The sequence below is a fragment of the Salmo trutta genome, chromosome 9 (assembly GCF_901001165.1).
Source record: "Salmo trutta chromosome 9, fSalTru1.1, whole genome shotgun sequence".
In the NCBI taxonomy this organism is placed as follows: domain Eukaryota; kingdom Metazoa; phylum Chordata; class Actinopteri; order Salmoniformes; family Salmonidae; genus Salmo; species Salmo trutta.
In genome coordinates this window covers 31837395-31852021 of record NC_042965.1, presented here as the reverse complement: position 1 = coordinate 31852021, position 14627 = coordinate 31837395, and the positions used below count along the sequence as shown (strand labels likewise).

General features: G+C 41.2%; 1 long non-coding RNA gene across 1 annotated transcript in view; it reads left to right on the top strand.

The window, feature by feature from the left end:
* The window catches only part of LOC115200405 (uncharacterized), a 52981-nt gene extending 38867 nt beyond the window's left edge, over positions 1 to 14114 (top strand). Inside the window, exon 4 of the long non-coding RNA XR_003879510.1 lies at positions 13929 to 14114. This is a non-coding gene — a long non-coding RNA (uncharacterized LOC115200405). The remainder of the gene's footprint in view (positions 1 to 13928) is intronic.
* The last annotated feature ends 513 nt before the right edge of the window (positions 14115 to 14627 follow it).

The following is a 14627-nucleotide window of genomic DNA, read 5'->3' as shown; positions in this document are numbered from 1 at the left end:
TTAAACAGTCATCACTAGCCGGCCTCTGCTCAGTACCCTGCCCTGAACCTTAGACACTGCCACTAGCCGGCAACTACCGGTACTCTACACTGCAGAGACTGCTGCTATGTACATTGTCATTGAACACTGGTCACTTTAATAATGTTTATATACAATTTCACCCATTTTATATGTATATACTGTATCCTAGTCATGGCTCATCCTATATAGCTACTGCTGTACACACCACGCTTGTCAAATCAAATGATATTTGTTGCGTGCTTCGTAAACAACAGGTGTAGACTAATCGGTGAAATGCTTAATTACGGGCCTTTCCCAACCAGCCAATGTTATGGTTAGTGCTCTGTCCTTCCATGTAAGTGTTGTAGAATGTGTGTGAGATATTTGTGAGCATTTAATGTGCTGTGAAGGACAGTGTGTGAGCACTGGTTTAAACGCAAGCGTGTGTGATAGTGTTTGGAAGTGTGTGAGTGATCATGAATATGTGTGTGTGAATGCATGTGGAAGTGTATGTCTGTGCCTACGAATGAGTGTGTTTGCATGTAATGAGAGTGAATGCGTGACTGTGGCTAGCTTCCTTTCATGTGGGTCTCATGTGATGTGTGTGTGTGTATGTGTAACGGCCATTTGTCGGTCAAGCACATAGGGCACATTGTACCACAGAAGGCCTTGAAGCCCATGCTAGGTTGAAGGGTCTAGAGAGGAAATGAGTATGTTACACCATACCACACCAAGGACACTCCTCGTGTGTAGGAGGAAAGGAGAAGAGAGAGAGAGACCTGCAGGGTCGTTTTAGAATCAAATCAAATTTTATTTGTCACATGCGCTGAAATACAACAGCTGTAGACCTTACAGTAAAATGCTTGCTTACAAGCCCCTAACCAACAAAACAGTTCAAGAAATAGAGCTAAGAAGATATTTACTAAATAAACCAATGTTAAAATAAAATTAAAACATTTAAAAAGTTACAATAAAATAACAACAATAAGGCTATATACAGGGGATACCAGTACTGAGTCAATGTGCGGGGGTACAGGTTAGTCCAGGTAATTTGTACATGTTATTAGGGGTCACTGGGGGGAGGTCAATGTAAATAGTCTGGGTGGCCATTTGATTAATTGTTCATCAGCCTTATTGCTTTGGGAGTAGAAGCTGTTATTAAGGAGCCTTTTGGTCCTAGACTTGGCGCTCCGGTACCGCTTACTGTGCGGTAGCAGAGAGAACAGTCTGTGACTTGGGTGACTGTAGTCTTTGACAATTTTTGGGGCCTTCCTCTAACACGCCTAGTATGGATGGCAGGAAGCTTGGCCCCAGTGTTGTAACTGGCCATACGCACTACCCTCTGTAGTGCCTTACGGTCAGATGCCATGCAGTTGCCATACCAGGCTGTGATGCAACCGGTCAGGATGCTCTCGATGGTTCAGCTGTAGAACCTTTTGAGGATCTGAGGACCTCAAAAGATCCCCCTGAGGATCTTTTCAATCTCCTGAGGGGGAAAAGTTGTTGTCGTGCCCTCTTCATGACTGTCTTGGTGTGTTTGGAGCATGATAGTTTGTTGGTGATGTGGACACCAAGGAACTTGAAACTCTCGACCCTGTCGATGTTAATGGAGGCCTGTTCAGCTCGCCTTTTCCTGTAGTCCACGATCAACTCCTTTGTCTTGCTCACATTGAGGGAGAGGTTGTTGTCCTGGCACCACACTTCCAGGTATTTGACCTCCTCCCTACAGGCTGTCTCGTCGTTATTGATGATCAGGCCTAACACTGTTGTGTCATCAGAAAATTGAATGATGGTGTTGGAGTCGTGTTTGGCCACGCAGTTGTGGGTGAACAGGGATTACAGAAGGGGACTAACCACTCACCCCTGAGGGACCCCAGTGTTACGGATCAGCGTAGCAGATGTGTTGTTGCCTACCCTTACCACCTGGTGGCGGCCAATCAGGAAGTCCAGGATCCAGTTGCAGAGTGAGGTGTTTAAGTCTCAAGGTCCTAAGTTAAGTGATGAGCTTTGTGGGCACCATGGTGTTGAACATTGAGCTGTAGTCAATGAACAGCATTCTCACATAGGTGTTCCTTTTGTCCAGGTTTGGAAAGGGCAGTGTCGAGTGAGATTGAAGTGGCTTCATCTGTGGATCTGTTGGGGAGGTATGCAAATTGGAGTGGGTCTAGGGTTTCTGGGATGATGGTGTTGATGTGAGCCATGACCAGCCTTTCAAAGCACCTCATGGCTACCGACATAGAAGGATGTAGAGTACTGTGCAGTCCGGTCACATGTGATACAAGTCAGTATTCAACGTCCATCCATGTCTTAGGACGTTGGCAGATGACATGGAAACCAGCCACTATGGGAAATAGTGAGCGCTGTTACCTAAATCTTAAGGCCTCTGGTGCCAAAGGTTGCATGTTTGAATCCTGCGATAGAAAGCTGTTTTTGATATTTTTGTTTTAAGCCTATCCCAAACCTTAACCCTTAGATTAACCATTCAGTGTTAATGCCCTTACCTTAAGATTTCTGAGTTAATGTCTAGATTTAACCTTAAACACTTTGAAATTTGACGTGTGACAAACATGGATGAACGTCTAATTCAGACGTGAGACTGCGATAGATGGTTTCACTGTGACCTTTACCAGTTTAAGCTAGGGAAAGAACATGTTCAGCATTTTTTGTCGAGTTAAGACCAACAGTTATTGTATTTAGTGGTACTTGTCTATGTATCTGTTTGAATGCCGTCCAGGCACCCTGCTCTGATGCCCTGAGTAACCCCGGCAGCTGGTCCATGTGCTGGGTTGCATTCCTGGGGAGAGCCCTGGAGCTCCCTCTTACCCCTCTCTTACCCCCCCCCATCAGGCTTACAGGTGTGTGTGTTCATGCTAGTGTGAGCGCATGTGTGTATTGAAAGTGAGGTAAAAAAGATAAAGGAAAACGAGAGAAATATAGAATTGAAATGGCATGTTAGTAAGTGATGTGGTATTACACCTGGTTGCTAAGAAAGATATAATCCTGTTATAAGGGATGTGGTATTACACCTGGTTGCTAAGATAGATAGACTCCTGTTATAAGGGATGTGGTATTATACCTGGTTGCTAAGATAGCCTCCTGTTATAAGGAATGTGGTATGACAACTGGTTGCTATGAAAGCTTCGGGTTATAAGGGATGTGGTATTAAACCTGGTTGCTAAGATAGATAGCCTCCTGATATAAGTGATGTAGTATTACACCTGGTTGCTAAGACAGATAGCCTCCTGTTATAAGTGATGGGGTATTACACCTGGTTGCTATGATAGATATATTCCTGTAATAAGGGATGTGGTATGACAACTGGTTGCTATGAAAGCTTCGGGTTATAAGGGATGTGGTATTAAACCTGGTTGCTAAGATAGATAGCCTCCTGATATAAGTGATGTAGTATTACACCTGGTTGCTAAGACAGATAGCCTCCTGTTATAAGTGATGGGGTATTACACCTGGTTGCTATGATAGATATCTTCCTGTAATAAGGGATGTGGTATTATACCCGGTTGCTAAGATAGATAAACTCCTGTTATACGGGATGTGGTGTTACACCTGGTTGATAAGATTGATAGACTCCTGAATAAGGGATGTGGTATTACACCTGGTTGCTAAGATAGATAGACTCCTGTTATAAGGGATGTGGTATTACACCCGGTTGCTAAGATAGATAGACTCCTGTTATAAGGGATGTGGTATTACACCCGGTTGCTAAGATAGATAGACTCCTGAATAAGGGATGTGGTATTACACCTGGTTGCTAAGATAGATAGACTCCTGTTATAAGAGATGTGGTATTACACCTGGTTGCTAAGATAGATTGACTCCTGTATTAAGGGATGGAGTATTACAGCGGGTTGCTAAGATAGACTCCTGTTATAAGGGATTTGGGTTTACACCTGGTTGCTACGATTGCTTCCTGTTATAAGGGATGTGGTATTATACTTGGTTGCAAAGATAGATATACTCCTGTTATAAGGGATGTGGTATTACACCTGGTTGCTAAGATAGCCTCCTGTTATAAGGGATGTGGTATTACACCTGGTTGCTAACATAGCCTCCTGTTATAAGGGATGTGGTATTACACCTGGTTGCTAACATAGCCTCCTGTTATAAGGGATGTGGTATTACACCTGGTTGTTAAGATAGACTCCTGTTATAAGGGATGTGGTATTACACCTGGTTGCCTAGATAGATATACTCCTGTTATAAGGGATTGGGTATTACACCTGGTTGCTAAGATAGATAGACTCCTGTTATAAGGGATGTGGTATTACACTTGGTTGCTAAGATAGATCAACTTCTGTTCTAAGGGATGAGGCATTACACCCAGTTGCTAAGATAGATAGACTCCTGAATAAGGGATGTGGTATTACACCTGGTTGCTAAGAAAGCCTCCTGTTATAAGGGATGTGGTATTACAGCTGGTTGCTATGATATATAGCTTCCTTTTAAAATTGATGTAGCATTACGCCTGGTTCCTAAGATAGACTCCTGTTATAAGGGATGTGGTATTACACCTGGTTGCTAAGAAAGCCTCCTGTTATAAGGGATGTGGTATTACACCCGGTTGCTAAGATGGATAGCCTCCTTTTATCAGTGATGCGGTATTACACCTCATTGCTAAGATATCCTCCTCTTATAAATGATGTGGTACTACACATGTTTGCTAAGATAGCCCCTTGTTATAAGTGATGTGGTATTACACCTGATTGCTATCATCGTTAGCCTCATGTTATAAGTGATGGAGTATTACACCTGATTGCTATCATCGTTAGCCTCATGTTATAAGTGATGGAGTATTACACCTGATTGCTATCATCGTTAGCCTCATGTTATAAGTGATGGAGTATTACACCTGATTGCTATCATAGTTAGCCTCATGTTATAAGTGATTGGGTATTATTCCTGGATGGTATGATTGATAGCCTCCTGTTATTAGTGATGTGGCATCACACCTGTTTGCTTAGATAGATAGCTTCCAGTTTTAAGTGATGGAGTATTACACCTGGTTGCAATGATAGATAGCTTCCTGTTATAAGTGATGGGGTATTACACCTGGTTGCTAAGATAGATAGCCTCCTGTTATAAGGGATGGGGTATTTTACCTCGTTGCTAAGATAGATAGCCTCATTTTATATGTGATGTGGCATTACACCTGCTTGTTAGATCGATATCCTCCTGTTATACATGATGGGGTATTACCCTTGGTTGCTATGAACGATGGCCTCATGTTGTAAGTTATGTGGCATTACACCTGGTTGCTTTGATAGATAGCAATGTTTATTTTTATGTTTATTTTTATTTATTTTTTATTTCACCTTTATTTAACCAGGTAGGCTAGTTGAGAACAAGTTATCATTTACAACTGCGACCTGGCCAAGATAAAGCAAAGCAGTGCGACACAAACAACAACACAGAGTTACACATGGAACAAACAAACATACAGTCAATAACACAATAGAAAAAGTCTATATACAGCATGTGCAAATGAGGTAAGATAAGGGAGGTAAGGCAATAAATAGGCCATAGTGGCAAAATAATTACAATTTGGCAATTAAACACTGGAGTGATAGATGTGCAGAAGATGAATGTGCAAGTAGAGATACTGGGGTGCAAAGGAGCAAAAAAATTAAAATAAAAAATAACAGTATGGAGATGCGGTAGTTGGATGGGCTATTTACAGATGGGCTATGTACAGGTGCAGTGATCTGTGAGCTGCTCTGACAGCTGGTGCATGAAGTTAATGAGGGAGATATGAGTCTCCAGCTTCAGTGATTTTTCAAATTCGTTCCAGTCATTGGCAGCAGAGAACTGGAAGGAAAGGCGGCCAAACGAAGAATTGGCTTTCGGGGTGACCAGTGAAACATACCTGCAGGAGCGCGTGCTACGGGTGGGTACTGCTATGGTGACCAGTGAGCTGAGATAAGATGGAGCTTTACCTAGCAAAGACTTATAGATGACCTGGAGCCAGTGGACTTTGGTGACAAAACGGATGGCACTGTGATAGACTGAATCCAATTTGCTGAGTAGAGTGTTGGAGGCTATTTTGTACATCGCCAGTGCAGTGGTAAGCTGGGAGGAGGTGCTCTTATTCTCCATGGACTTTACAGTGCCCCAGAACTTTTGGGAGTTTGTGCTACAGGATGCACATTTCTGTTTGAAAAAGCTAGCCTTTGCTTTCCCAACTGCCTGTGTATATTGGTTCCTAACTTCCCTGAAAAGTTGCATATCGCGGGGGCTATTTGATGCTAATGCAGTACGCCACAGGATGTTTTGTGCTGGTCAAGGGCAGTCAGGTCTGGAGTGAACCAAGGGCTATATCTGTTCCTGGTTCTACATTTTTTGAATGGGGCATGCTTATTTAAGATGGTGAGGAAAGCACTTTTAAAGAATAACCAGGCATCCTCTACTGACGGAAGAGGTCAATATCCTTCCAGGATACCCAGGCCAGGTCGATTAGAAAGGCCTGCTTGCTGAAGTGTTTTAGGGAGCGTTTGACAGTGATAAGGGGTGGTCGTTTGACCGCAGACCCATTACGGACGCAGGCAATGAGGCAGTGATCGCTGAGATCCTGGTTGAAGACAGTAGAGATGTATTTGGAGGGCAGGTTGGTTAGGATGATATCTATGAGGGTGCCCGTGCTTACGGATTTGAGGTTGTACCTGGTAGGTTCATTGATCATTTGTGTGAGATTGAGGGCATCAAGCTTAGATTGTAGGACGGCTGGGGTGTTAAGCATGTCCCAGTTTAGGTCACCTAACAACACATGCTCTGTTGTTAGGGCACAGCTGGGGGCAGAAGGTGGTCTATAGCAAGCGGCAACGGTGAGGGACTTGTTTCTGGAAAGGTGGATTTTTAAAAGTAGAAGCTCAAATTGTTTGAGCACAGACCTGGATAGTAAGACAGAACTCTGCAGGCTATCTCTGCAGTAGATTGCAACTCCGCCCCCTTTGGCAGTTCTATCTTGTCGGAAAAGCTATAGTTAGGGATGGAAATTTCAGGGTTTTTGGAGGCCTTCCTAAGCCAAGATTCAGACACGGCTAGGACATCAGAGTTGGCAGATTGTGCTAAAGCAGTGAATAAAATAAACTTAGGGAGGAGGAACTTATTCAAGAAAGATCCCGTGTAATATATTATACAAATAAAGTGAACTGGATGGAATATGGGGAAAAATGCACCAATTTTTTTTTCAATCTTCAATATAGAGTCACGCATGATTCACCGAATTATATTTTGAAAGAGGAAGAAAAGTACTTTAAGAATATGTTTTCGTTTCAGTCTCCTTCATCTCCACTAACTGAAACTAATTTTATGGATTTTTATTCCTAATAATAATGTAAAATTAACATCTGTACAGAAAGACTCATGTGAAGGCCAAATTACAGAGGAGGAACTTCTTGATGCAATTGGGGCCTTTAAGGATGGGAAAACTCCAGGGCTGGATGGCATACCAGTGGAAATATACAAAAGTTTTTTGATATACTCAGAGGACCATTATTAACATGTTTTAACCACTCGTACATAAATGGTAGATTATCAGACACGCAACAAGAAGGTCTGATATCATTATTACTGAAACAGGACCCAAATGGTATATATAAAGATTCAGTCCATTTAAAAAACTGGAGACCTCTTACACTTCAGTGTTGTGATGCAAAAATCTTAGCAAAATGCTTGGCGCATAGAATTAAAAAAAGTATTGTCAGATATTATTCATCCTAATCAGACAGGTTTTTTACATGGACGATACATTGGAGATAATATAAGACAAATACTGGAAACAATAGAATACTATGAAATATCGGGGACACCAGGCCTGGTTTTCATAGCTGATTTTGAAAAGGCTTTTGATAAAGTACGACTGGAGTTTATATATAAATGCCTAGAATATTTTAATTTTGGGGAATCTCTTGTAAAATGGGTTAAAATGATGTATAGTAACCCTAGGTGTAAAATAGTAAATAATTGCTACATCTCAGAAAGTTTTAAACTATCTAGAGGAGAAAACAAGGTTGTCCATTATCGGCATATCTATTTATTATTTCCATCGAAATGTTAGCTGTTAACATTAGATTAAACAATAATATTAAGGGTCTTCAAAAAGAAAGGAGGACCAAGGCACTCTTCATATAATTGATTAAAATGCCTTTATTAGTATGGCATGTTCAATTTTGCTCAATTGCCCTCAGCTATGTTTAGACTCTTGTTGTTCATGTTTTGCTGTGTTCTAGTGTACTGTGGAATATATTGCTTTCTTATTCTTGACACTTCGCCCAGACATATTTAGGGTTAGAACTACCTTTCTAAGTGTTCTGATACTTCTAGTTTGGAGTTACATTTTTATGATAACATAGCTACAGCATTTTACTTTAAAGTGTGTATACTATTGCTTACTAGGTGTGTCCAATCAATTTTAACCACTCCCCCTTCAAATTAAGGTTAATTGGAAAAGCTGTTAAACAGAGAACATTGTATTATTTCTTTGTACACCCTGATGAAGGCCATGCAGCCGAAACACGTCGGTTTTTTAAAAACATTGTTCCCATTGAACATGCCATACTAATAAAGGCATTTTAATGAATTATATGAAGAGTGCCTTGGTCCTCCTTTCTTTTTGAAGACCAACTCAACCCTTTTACCAAAGAGCACCTTCTGTCTACCAACATTTACTATTGTGTACCTTAGTAGCGCTTCCCTTCCTCCTCTTTCTAATAATATTAAGGGATAGAAATCCGTGGCTTAAAAACTAAGGTGTCATTGTACACGGATGATTCATGTTTTCTTTTAAAACCACAATTAGAATCTCTCCATGGCCTCATAGAGGATCTAGATACTTTTGCTATCCTCTCTGGATTAAAACCAAATTATGATAAGTGATATGATATTACGTATTGGATCACAAAAAAAATTCAAATTTTACATCACCATGTAGTTTACCAATTAATTGGTCTGACGTAGATGTGGACATACTCAGTATACAAATCCCAAAATAAATAAATGATCTCACTCCAATAAATGTTTATAGAAAGTTAGCATTAATAGATAAGGTCTTGCTACCATGGAAAGGAAAATACCTGTCTGTTTGTGGAAAATCACCCTGATTAACTCTTTCGTCATATCACAGTTTACCTACTTGCATATGGTTTTGCCTACACCTAGTGACATGCTTTTTAAATTATATGAACAAAAAATATTCATTTTTATTTGGAACGGCAAACCAGACAAAATTAAAAAGGACTATTTATATAATGAATATGAATTCAGAGGGCAGAAATTATTAAATATTAAAGCATTAGACCTCTCACTAAAGGCATCAGTCATACAAAAGTTATACTTAAATCCAAACTGGTTCTCTAGTAAATTGGTAAGAATGTCTCATCCTATGTTCAAGAAGGGCCTTTTTCCCTTTATTCAGATTACACCTGCTCACTTTCGGTTGTTTGAAAAGGAAATCATCTCCAAAATATTGTTATTTTTTAAACAAGCCTTAGAAAGTTCGTTGCAATTTCAGTTTAATCCACCTGAAAAGACAGAACAAATAATACAACAAATATTGTGGTTAAACTCAACTATACTAATTGATAAAAAAAAACATATTTTTCGAAGAAATGTTTTAAAAAGGTATCATTTTAGTGAATGATATAAATAGGACTGGTGGAGTTATGTCACACATACAGCTAACACAGACATATGGAAATGAGGTATGTTGCTCTGTCTGTATGCTACATCTTGCTTGTCCTATGTTGCTCTGTCTTTATACTATGTCTTGCTTGTCCTATGTTACTCTGCGTGTGCTCACTGTTCTATGATTGTCTATATTGTAATTGTTTTTAATAACCTGCCCAGGGACTGCGGTTGAAAATTAGCCGGCTGGCTAAAACTGGCACTTTTACTGAAACGTTGATTAATGTGCACTGTCCCTGTAAAAATAAAATAAACTCAAACTCAAATATTAAAGAACATAAATGGTTAAAGAAAAGTGTGATAAATAAAAACATATACCAATTTCATTTAAGGAACAAAAAACTGACAGCTGTGCAATATAAATTGCAAAATAGTTGTGAAGAGATTTTCAAAGTACCCATTCCATGGCACATGGTTTATGAATTGATACGCCAAACAACGCCGGATTCAAAACTTTGAATTTTTCAATTTAAATTACTATTTCAAAATTCTTGCAACCAATAAAATGTTATATATATATATATGGGTGATACAATCTTCCCAGCTCTGCATATTCTGCTGTGAGGAGGTAGAGTCATTAGATCATTTATTTTGGTATTGTCCATATGTAGCTTGTTTTTGGTCACAGGTCCAGGAATGGCTGAAGAATTGCAACATTTGCCTAGAACTAACGCTGCAGATAGCAATACTGGGTGATTTGAAAAGCCATAGTCAATCAATCCAAAATATAATAATTATTTTAGCAAAACATTTTATTTTTAATTTACAATCTGTAGAAGCTGTGAGAATAGCATCACTGCACAGTTGAAAAACATATGGCAAGTAGAAATCCAAAATGGATGATGTTGAGAGATAGATGGGAGGGGGTGCATGGAGCTGAAGGGTGGGACTAATAACAAGATAACCAATGTAAAACATATGGGGTCTGTAAAATGTATATAGGTTCAGAACTTTTGTGAAATAGCACAGTTACAAATAGAAATCAAACTGGATGGACATTAGAAATAGAGGAAGGACTAAAAACAAACAAAATATAACTATTGTAAAATAGATTGTGTCTGTAAAATGTGTATAAGATATATAAACTGAAGGTAGAAGCCTAAATGTTATTGTTTATTAGTTTACTCCAATTGGGGGAAGGGTGGTATGGTTTGCGGGGAATAATAATAAAGGTATATTCTAAAAAAAGTATGTATGTATTTATAGGTATGTGTATGTATGTATGTGTATATGTATGCATGCGTGTATGTATATGGATATATCTATTTACCCAAAAAATATATGGGGGAGTGGAAATGATGCAGACAATTACATTGATGGAAGCAACATTCTTTCCGCAATATTAAGCTGATCCACCCCTTAAATTAAAAAAAAATTAAAATCATAAAAATAATAATAATAAATTAATTAATTAATAAAACAAACTTAGGGAGGAGGCTTCTAATGTTAATATGCATGAAACCAAGGATATTACGGTTACAGAAGTCAACAAATGAGAGCGCCTGAGGAATGGGAATGGAGCTAGGCACTGCAGGGCCTGGATTAACCTCTACATCACCAGAGGAACAGAGGAGGAGTAGGCTAAGGGTACGGCTAAAAGCTAACAGAACTGGTCGTCTAGTACGTTCGGAACAGAGAGTAAAAGGAGCAGGTTTCTGGGCGCGGTAGAATAGATTCAAGGCATAATGTACAGACAAAGGTATGGTAGGAATGTGAATACAGTGGAGGTAAACCTATGCATTCAGTGTTGATGAGAGAGGTATTGTCTCTAGAGACACCATTTAAACCAGGTGAGGTCACCGCATGTGTGGGAGGTGGAACCAAATGGTTAGCTAAGGCATATTGAGCAGGGCTGGAGGCTCTACAGTGAAACAAGACAATAATCACTAACCAAAACAGCAATGAACAAGGCATATTGACATTAGGGAGAGGCATGTGTAGCCGAGTGATCATAGGCGGTCTGGAGACACGGCGATTCAGACAGCTAGTGGGCCGGGGCTAGCAGGCTAGCAGAAGGGCCTTAGAGAGACATCGCGATGGAAGAAGTCTGTTGTAGCCCCCCCGTGCGGTAATGTCGGCAGACCAGTCGTGATGGATCAGCAGGGCTCCGTGTAGTAAAAGGGTCCAGGCCAATTGGCAAAATAGATATAGTAGCCCAAGAAATTGGCTGATGGACCTCTTCAGCTAACAGTCCGGTATGCTCTAGACAGCTAGCAGGCTAGCAGATGGGCATTCAGGGGACGTCACGACAGAGGAGCCTGTTGAAAAAAAACCTAGGGCGGATTATGTCGGTAGTCCAGTCGTGATGAATTGGCGGGGCTCCGTATCGACAGTAAAAGGGGTCCAGGCCAATTGGCAAAATAGGTATTGTAGCCCAAGGAGTGGCTGATGGACCTCTTCAGCTACCCGGGAGATGGGCCTAGCATAGGTTAGCCCCAGGCTAATTGGTGCTTGCTTTGGGACAGAGACGTTAGCCAGGAGTAGCCACTCGGATAGCAGCTAGCTAGATGCGATGATCCAGGTGGAAAGGTTCAGAGCTTGCGGTAGGAATCCGGAGATATGATAAGGAAGAAGTCCGATATGCTCTGGGTTGAATCGCGCTGTGCAGACTGGAAAGAGTTGTCCGGGCTAAAGGTTAGCTGATGACCGCTAGCAGTGGCTAGCTGACTAGTAGCTAGTTAGCTGCCTAGCTTCTGTTGGGGGTAAAGAAAAGTAAAGAAAATAGCAGATCCATACCACATTGGGTGAGGCGGGTTGCAGGAGAGTATGTTGAAGTTGAGGTTAAGAAAAATATTTTTTTAATATATGCAAAGAAAAAATATATAAAAAGATAAATACAGGGGACACGACAAGACGAAGACAAAGACGCCTGACTGCTACGCCATCTTGGATAAGTAATGTGGCATTACTCCTGGTTGCTAAGAGAGATAGCCTCCTGTTATAAGTGATGTAGCATTACACCTGGTTGCTAGTGTGCTAGTAAAGTTTCTGAGGTGTACTGTAGAACTAATGATAGATAGGAATGGAAAGAGAAGGTAGAGAATTGGAAAATAAAGAAGAGCGGAAAGATAGTGGATGATATGTCAGATGGACGGATGTTGACAGACAGAGCGTGAAGGAAAGAAGAAGGGAGAGGGGACATTGACAGAGGGAAGAGGGAAAAGAGTTAAGCGATAGAGAGGAAAGAGAGGGAAGAGAGAGAGAGGCCATCTGAGGCCTAATTAAGCTCATGTTTATTTACGAGGCTCCAGAGGTAAAGGGTGCTTTCAGAGACACTGCCATCAATGGAGTGTTACCCAGCTCTGTTTCTCACTGTTTCTCACGCCCCCACACACAGGTGGAAGGGAAAACAGAGTGTGTGTGAGCGTGTGTGTGTGTTTGCACTCGTTTGTCTGTGCATACATCTGTGTGGGCGTGTGTGGAACATCAATCAAGACATGAGAAGAAAAATAATCCTCCTCAGTATTGCTGCTTCCATCGAGGAGAAAGTATCATCTAGTATCTCACAAATCACTCCCATCACACTCGCACACACACACACACACACACACACACACACACACACACACACACACACACACACACACACACACACACACACACACACACACACACACACACACACACACACACACACACACACACACACTAACAAGATCTCACAGTTTGACTTCAGTATTCAACGTTTGTCCAGGGGAGCCAAACACTGGGAGCCGGAGCTCGCAGTTTACGCCCATCCTACATCTCCGTCCACAACACCCTAGCAAGCCTTCTTGATGACATTAGCGCTCATCATTGCACCTAGTGGCCTGTTTTGAAAGTATCTCCCAACGTCTTGGGGACCTGGATGAACATTGAATATCGCCTTGGATCCGGAGTGACCTGGCTGCGCACACACACACACACACACACACACACACACACACACACACACACACACACATAGAGAGGATGAGGAGGGATGATGAGGGAGGCGGGGAAAGGGCCAGTCTCTGAGCTCTCTGGTGACCGTGGTAACAGAGCTGCCATTGATCCTCTGGGAGAAAGGCCAGGCCTTTTCTTACACACACACAAACACACACACACATGGACGGACGACACAGAGAGAGAGAGCAAGATTGTTGGCCTAAAATGTTATGTATGGTATTGTTCTTAGTAAATGATTCTCCGTGTCATACTATGACCCTCATGAGCTCTTCCATGTATCTGCATGCGTGTTGTTTTTCTTTCAGGTGAGGCGTTGCTGGTGTGAGCTGCTGGTCAAACACAAACACTCTCAGGCTTATGGAGATGTGGAGCACTTCCTCATTCACCACTAGGTAACGCACACACACTCACACACACAGTCACATGCATAACATGCAACGCTGACCCTTGTGCAAAAACATGTTGTGTGTGTTTCTGTATGTTCTGTATGTATACTGTACATGTGTGTGTGTGTGTTTCTGTATGTTCTGTATGTATACTGTACATGTATGTGTGTTTCTGTATGTTCTGTATGTATACTGTACATGTGTGTGTGTGTGTGTGTTTCTGTATGTTCTGTATGTATACTGTACATGTGTGTGTGTTTCTGTATGTTCTGTATGTATACTGTACATGTATGTTCTCTCCAGGCCATGGGTGTTTATCTGTATGGGGAGCTGATGGTTCAGGAGGACTCTAGGCAGCAGGCTCTGGCCAGGCGCTATCTCTCATTGGTCCAGGATGAGAAGGACCAATCAGCTCGCAGAGTGGTGGAGGAGATGGTCGTATGAGCTGGCACACAACTGGTACTGACCCGCCTTCTCATAACTATAGGTACTATATGTTTCTGAACATTATTTTGTACAAAGTGATGATGGTACCTTTTCTATTATGTAAAGAACTGGCTGATGTGAGCTCATATTGCTCTGAAACTATTCTGTATGATCTCGTCAATACAGTAGATG